Source organism: Prenolepis imparis, unplaced genomic scaffold (genome assembly GCF_030444845.1).
Source record: "Prenolepis imparis isolate NDT839.2.m4 unplaced genomic scaffold, iyPreImpa1.0 SCAF_1, whole genome shotgun sequence".
Taxonomy (NCBI): domain Eukaryota; kingdom Metazoa; phylum Arthropoda; class Insecta; order Hymenoptera; family Formicidae; genus Prenolepis; species Prenolepis imparis.
Window position 1 is genome coordinate 7635191 of NW_028141159.1, and position 7911 is coordinate 7643101.

The following is a 7911-nucleotide window of genomic DNA, read 5'->3' on the forward strand; positions in this document are numbered from 1 at the left end:
AGAACGGACAGTAATTTTATGTACAATTTTAAATAAAATGTGTGCATATAGAGATAAGAGAAATACACTATAATGATTAAATTAACGAAAGTTTCTTTATCCTCGTATTTGAAAATAAAACAGTCATTTACATGTTAATATAAATATCTAATAAAAAAATCATGTTTTCGAAAAAAAATTTGTTAGATGTAAACTTCCAAAAAATACTATAAGAAAAATTAAAATTTCATTTTTATATAAATAATCTAAGCATTTATAAATTTTAACAATGTTTAAATATATATATATTTTTTTTTATTACAAATAAAATTTAAATATATTTATAAATAAAATCTCAAATATTTTATATGTATTATATTAAATTGCACATTTTACATTATATTAAAATAATGTAAAATGGATCACACTAGTGCGGAGATAAAACCAATTTTAATAATAAACAAATTATGAAATACTCAATGGTTGCTTCGCTATCACTCGATGCCACTTAAATCTCTTTCTTTTTTATTTATTTTTCGCTGTTTCTTTATATGTGGCACTCATAAAATAATTACTCGCGAAAATACAGTTGATTACGATTATACGCGCACGATCGTAATTGTATATTCCAATGTGTATATCTCTGACATTTTAGTAATAATTGAAAAATTTGAGAAACACAGTAGCAATTTAAACTTGATACTTTACGATATGACGCAAGCCAAATCAATGATTAATCAAGATGCGTTTTAAAAAATACATAATCAAAATTTGATATTATTTCACACATGAAATAAATTTTTAAACGTATAAATTCCACAGAATATTATTAAATGGTTGACGACATTACACAGCTTTTTATATAAATTGTGCGAAATATCTGTTGAATAGTCATCGTCTCTCAACATGCTTATGAATCGTAGAAATTAATTAATAGCGTTTAATAATGCTTAAATGCTTAAATATGTACTATGTACTGAACCTAGTATAACATTAAATAAATTATAAAACGTCAAGAAATATTTAATGTACTACAGCTAAATAATCAATTTAAAAAATTGTAAATTAATTATTAATATATATAAATGGTTGTATCTCTCTCATGATCTCATTTTATTTGAATTAATTAATCATTCACGTATTATACGCACAGTTTAAAAATGATTGGTAAAAATGTAATTTACCAATCGCTTTAAATTAAGAGCGCGTAGTAATACATGAATATCGATTGAATAATTCAAGTAAAGAAAAGTCGTGATAATATATGTATTAATCGTTTTATCATAATTAATTTCTTTTCAGAGAACAGAATATTTCGCATAAAATTTATGTTGTAATGTGTTAAATATTTCATCATAGCGCCACAACGAAAATATTACGAGCTGTACTATGTTCAGTATTCAAGGCTAAGGCGCGTAAACATAGCGCGCGCCATGTTTACGTGGCCTTGTCATTCGCGCGACGAGACTCGAGCAGGAAAGCCGTGGCGCGTCGCGCTCCGTGTTTATCGTCGTATTATATCTTGGAACACGATCATTTCCCATTACAATTAATGATTATCGACGCGGACGATTAATTAATTCTCGATTAATCATTTCTAAATGGGTCGAGATAACGGCTTTTCATCGAAGCAGGTATTTCACGCAATTTATATTGAGTTGGTACGAAAAGGTAGCAAGGTTAGGTAACGCGTAATATCGCAGAATAGAGTGATTGAAATAATGAAAAGCGACGATATTTCGAGAGATCTTGATATATTTCGCCACATTTATCCATTTGAAATATATAACATGTGTAGCATTCAATTATAATTGTGTATTTTTTCATGTTTTATCGTGAATCGTATATCATATCAAACGGTATTAGGTTCAAATTACCGTTATTTTCAATTTTCCGATCATAGACGAAATGTTGCAAATACATGATGGATTGAATTAGATCGGGCACGAAACGCGTTTTATTAATGAGTTAATTCTTTAATATCTTTATTCTCTCTATCTTATATTATTATTAATATTATATATTCACATATATATTTATTCTCGTGCGTTGTAATTTCGATATTTATGCATCGAAGCAGATATTTCAAATTTTCGTTGTAATTGATCAAAACACATATTGTTTACTTATATTATAATATGAACTTATATTATTTATCGTAAAATTTGTTACATGATATTCAATTGTATATCAGTTTTCATTTTATTCTCTCGTCATGTAATGTAAAATATGCGTCCTGCTCGAGTAATGTCGCAAATGTCGTGCAATGTTTCGCGCATTCGGGATATTCTGTTGATAGTTACGATCGTGGGCGTGTAATTATAATAATTTTACTATGTTTTTCGCGAGTGAATGTTTTGTGAGTGCTATGAAGGAGCAGTGAAAAGAGGAGGAGGAGGCCTAGGTGGCATCGGGCAACGGCAGAGCAATCATTGAGTGAGTATATTGTAATTTATTTATTAATTGCTCATTTTTTATTTCCGCGGTAATAATCCATTTTGTATTATTCTGTAATATAATGCATAAAAAATATATTAGATTTTTCGTAAAAATATATTTAAAATATTTTATAATAAAATATTAATTTTATTAAATGTTAAATATTTTTAAATAACTTTATACATATACATACATATATACAAATATTTTAATATATTGTTAAGACTTTTAATTATTCAGATTATTTATATGAAAATTATATTTTTATCTATTATATTTTTTAAAAGTTAAAAATTTTTTAAAATTGTTTCAAAAATATTTTTTTAAATATTTTTCAAAAATAATTTTTTCTAAATATTTGTTTAAAGGCCGATTGAAAAAAAATTGTGTATAATAATTATTTTTTAAACTATTAATTATTTTGGACATCGCATATAATGTGGATATATATTTGTATTTTGCAGTTACAACGTAATGTACTACAACTTCGCTGTTGCTCATCATAAGTGATCCGCATCCGTAAGTGATAATTATCAGATTTTATATATATATATATATATATATATATATATAATTAATTTTTTCGATTGTTATAAATTTGTTTTCCGGAGGACAACTTACCATTTACTAGCACGAGTATTCCACAAATGTTCTATAAGGATACACTACCCTGAGAGAATTTTCTCTTAAAATTTACCTTGAAAATTATGGTAATCGTGGGACAATATGGTATGGAAAGAATTTTATGAGAATTTCTCTGATTAATATTTATCACAATAAAAATAATATTTATCACAATAAAATATAAAACATGTTTGATTAATTTTACTATGCAGTTTAGTAATATTAATCAAACATGTTTTATATTTAATTGTGATAGATATTATTTTTATTGTGATAAATATTAATCAGAGAAATTCTCATAAAATTCTTTCCATACCATATTGTCTCACGATTACCATGATTTTCAAGGTAAATTCTAAGAGAAAATTCTCTCAGTGTACGTCATAAAGTAGCTCGATAGTTTGATGTCGTTGCTAAGATTACATAGGCAGGTACGCGCGTGGCACGAACGTAATTGAGCGTACGCTTGAAAGATTGGGACGAGCCATGACTGGTCGTGCGCATCGTGTATCTCGTTCCAAGATATTAAAGTGATTCAATATTCGGACCGGAGTCAGGGGTCATGCGTGTAGGAGGGACACGTCTCGCGCCTGGCCATATATCACGAACTGCCGTTGGCGTGCGTGGAATAATTCCACGAGAAATTGCACGCGTCACACGCGAGTAACGCCTTAGAGCTTGAAAATTTTGTCCCGAGGGGCCTTAAAAGTGAGACTTGATGATAGAAAGGGCATAAATTAAGCGCACTTACATATATATGTTTAATTGGCGTATTGCTTTCCTCTCGATTTTAAATGCACGTTATCGTACTTATAATAATGGCTAGAACATTTTGGCGTATTGCCAAGAATCGGATTAGTAATATATTAAATTATTATTGAACGCGAAATATATTAATTGATGCATATTGAAATATATAATTTTTAGAGGTAATGAATACATATATATTTTGATAAATAATAATCTGACGGATAATTAAAGAAATTAATGAATTCGGATCTGAAATATAACACACTCGGAAAAAAAATTAGCCATTATAATTAAATTTTAGCTGTCCCTATATTACAACCTGAAATTTAGTTATCATACCTAAATTTTAGCTATAATAATTAATATTTTTTAGCTACAGTTTAACAAAGAATTCTATAGCTAAAAATATTAGCTATTATAGCTAAAATTTAGGCATGATAATTGAATTTCAGGTATAATATACAGTGAGAGAATTTTCTCTTAGAATTTACCTTGAAAATCATGGTAATCGTGGAACATTATATGGAAAGAATTTTATGAGAATTTCTCTGATTAATATTTATCACAATAAAAATAATAATATCTATCACAATATAAAATATAAAACATGTTTGATTAATTTTATTAAACTGCATAGTAAAATTAATCAAACATGTTTTATATTTTATTGTAGTAGATATTATTATTTTTATCGTGATAAATATTAATCAAAGAAATTCTCTTAAAATTCTTTCCATACCATATTGCCCCACGATTATCATAATTTTCAGGGTAAATTCTAAGAGAAAATTCTCTCTGTGTAGGGACAGCTAAAATTTAACTATGGTGGCTAATTTTTTTTTTTTTTTGTGGCATATTTGTTATAATTGAATATTATTAAATTTATACATCTATACAAGATAATTTCGAGAATAAAAAAATGAATGATAAACTCAAAGATATATTTCGAAGCTGTAAAACAAATTGAATGCGTGGTATCATGATTATTTTATTTTTAGTAAAATTATACTTTCATTTTTCAATCTCGAATTGCATTTAGAATAATAGAAGAAAATACAATTCGTGAATTATTAGCTTTCATCACAGTCAAATCAGTACTATGGCCTGAGTTATGCTCATAATCTTAATATAGGCACACTTTAAATGTAAATGTCGAGGAGTAGAAAGAGAAAGAGAGAGGGGAAGACGATGATGACGATGAAAAGAGGTCGTCGTGGATAGAAGGAATTCGAAAACTTTCTCAGAGGTGGAAAGATCGTCGCCCTTCTCGCCACGATCCCTGCTCTCACGGGAGACAATCCGAAAGTAACTTCTGGTGCGGGCTACTGGCGCCACGAGAAGCAATCGTCCATCGTGATCGTTCGATGCAGCTGCGCGCGCGAGACAATTATTTCCCAGTGCCTGGTACCTATCTCAGTTAGACATTAGATTTATCGACATATTTTCTCAGTCTTTTGAGAGACTTTATTTACTTTTGTACAACGTCGTCTACCTCGCCCTCGTCTCGTGCTGCTCGCGCGACTACCCGCCTTGTTTCGGCCCGCGCTGGACGCTGGTCGATCAGATCGGAGGGGGATAGCAGAGAAGCAGAGTTTAACCGGGAAACAGAGAGATCGGTGTTTGTATAAACTCTATTTTAAGCAGAAGAGAGGAGATACGTGACATGAGAATTGGTAAGAATCGGATAAGAAAGAGAGGATTTGAGAGCGAAACCAGCGTGACATGCTTAATTTTTTGTGGAACACAATTTGTCCAAATTAATAATTAAATATTGCTATGAGGTATTATTATTTATGTCATAATTATTCACAAAAAGAATATGAGATATTTTCGAAACATATATAATTACACAGATTTTTTTTAATAACGAATTTTTAGCAAAAATTTCCACATAAGTACACTGAGAGAATTTTCTCTTAGAATTTACCCTGAAAATCATGGTAATCGTGGGACAATATGGTATGGAAAGAATTTTACCATGCAGTTTAGTAAAATTAATCAAACATGTTTTATATTTTAGTTAGTGCATAGATATTATTTTGATTGTGATAAATATTAATCAGAGAAATTCTCATAAAATTCTTTCCATACCATATTGTCCCACGATTATCATGATTTTCAGGGTAAATTCTAAGAGAAAATTCTCTCCGTGTGTAACTCGGTATAATCGATTTAATTAAATGATCGTTAAATAAATGTTAAATTGAGACAAGATTAAAAATATTGACAGAATTTTCTATTATTGGAATCATAACAGATACACACTTACTGCAAATGAGGAGATTGCATGATCTAACTACCGTGTGATTGTCCGAAACGATCTTTCGGTTGCGTCTCGACGGAACTTCTCAAATAATTCGTAAAAATTCTCAGAGGACAAACAAGTCCATAAAGACCTCTCTGTTTCTCTTTCCTTGCATTTAGCTTTCTCCTTTAATCAGTTCTTTTACATTTCATTGAGATGAGATCAATCAGAAATTCTGAAATTATGGTTTATCTGATAGCATAAATAATGAATTGCTAAATAAAACAATTAGGAAAAAAAGTAGATTAAAAGAAATTTACAAGCATTTATTCTGTGAAAAATTAATAGTCTTTATTTTTTAATAAGAAAAATTTTTAATTTATAACTGTCATAATATTATCCTGTATTCTTTACGAATAATTAGTTCAAGAATTGTTTTAATAAATGTAGCTAAATTGTATAAATAATCAAAAGAATAACATTTAAGTATATGAATTCTTATATTAATAAATTGTTTATTATATCTTAATTATTAAAATCCAGAAAAAGAAATAAAATATAACAAAATATCTTATTCTTGGAGAGAAATTCATAATTTCGCAGAATAAATTTCTATGAATTTCTTTTAATTCACCAATTTTTTTCGTAGAGAATATTGAATACTATAATTCACCGGGGAAGGGACCGGCAGAACGAACTCCTTTCTTGTCCGACGTGGTAATTAGTCTCGATTAATTCCTCAAAAATGAGAAGGAACGCGCGCGTGCTATGCGGTAGGTACAGATCTTTTAAGGTAGGGATCTCGAAGTCGAATAATAGGAGGCTGAAAGCTAATTCACGCACGAGACTTGAGCTCGAGAATACCTTCTCTCTCTTTCTCTCTGTGTTCTCGCTTTTGCCTCTAATGCTCTAATCTCTTCTAGCCTATGTACCGTGCTTGATTTGCGCGTATATGTATGCGTGTTTCGTTGGCACGCCAATACGATGCGTGGCAGTGCACTTTAATGCTGCGGCGCGGCCTACTTAGCGGCAGGCTTGATTAACATGGAGTGATTAATAGTCGCTCCCTCCGTTCGTAACCAACCCCAACAGCGGCAGCATCGGAGATCTAATCGCATGATATTTATTGCCCTGCGCGCGTCGTCCACCTCGGGGCCCATGGCGATTTTGCGAGCCCTCTCCCCCTTTCTCTCGTCCTCTTCTTCTGCCCTCTTCCGCGTACTCGTCTTTTTCGATTTTATTTATTTTGGTTTTTATTTTCGTCTCACACACACATCGTTTTACTTGGAGCCGGTCCGCGAGCTCCTCGCCTTTCTCAGTATCGGCCTTCCAGCATTGCCTGAATTCCTCACGGTTCCCGTTTCAGTATGAAAAGAGGAAGTCGCGACTTAATAGAGCGATTTAAAAATATTTTTATTAATTGCAGTTTATAACGAATACATACAAGTATAACATATCAACATCAGTTGAAAGTGGGATATAAAATGTTTGATTTGTTGCTTTGCGTCAAGATCTCGTGCTTTTTTGCTTTAAATAACGATAAATATTTGAGAATATATATTCTTGTATATATTATGAATTCGATATTGATGTTGATTTCGAAGATTTTAATCGATTTGAATAAAGGGGCTCTGTCTATGTTTCCAATAAATTCGAGATGATACGATGTTCGATTTTGCGCGCGAGACATATCTACCTCGTTTATTACCCCTTTACATGTTGCGTTGGCGCCGCATTCATCTGCTTAATCTGTAGTCGTATTTACACAATCTCAGTTTCGACGGCTTACGATTATTCTGATCAGAAATGACTACCTGTATAAATAGATAACTTTACACTTCTAAGAGAATATCAATTTTTCAAAATATTATTAT

At 30.6% G+C, this 7911-nt stretch overlaps 1 protein-coding gene across 1 annotated transcript in view; it reads left to right on the forward strand.

The window, feature by feature from the left end:
- The first annotated feature begins 2118 nt into the window (after nt 1-2118).
- Nucleotides 2119-7911, forward strand: part of LOC145944415 (fibroblast growth factor 18) — a 133534-nt gene continuing 127741 nt past the window's right edge. The window contains exons 1-2 of the mRNA XM_083052757.1: nt 2119-2415; nt 2883-2937. The gene's annotated coding sequence lies outside the window, so the exon portion shown is untranslated. The remainder of the gene's footprint in view (nt 2416-2882; nt 2938-7911) is intronic.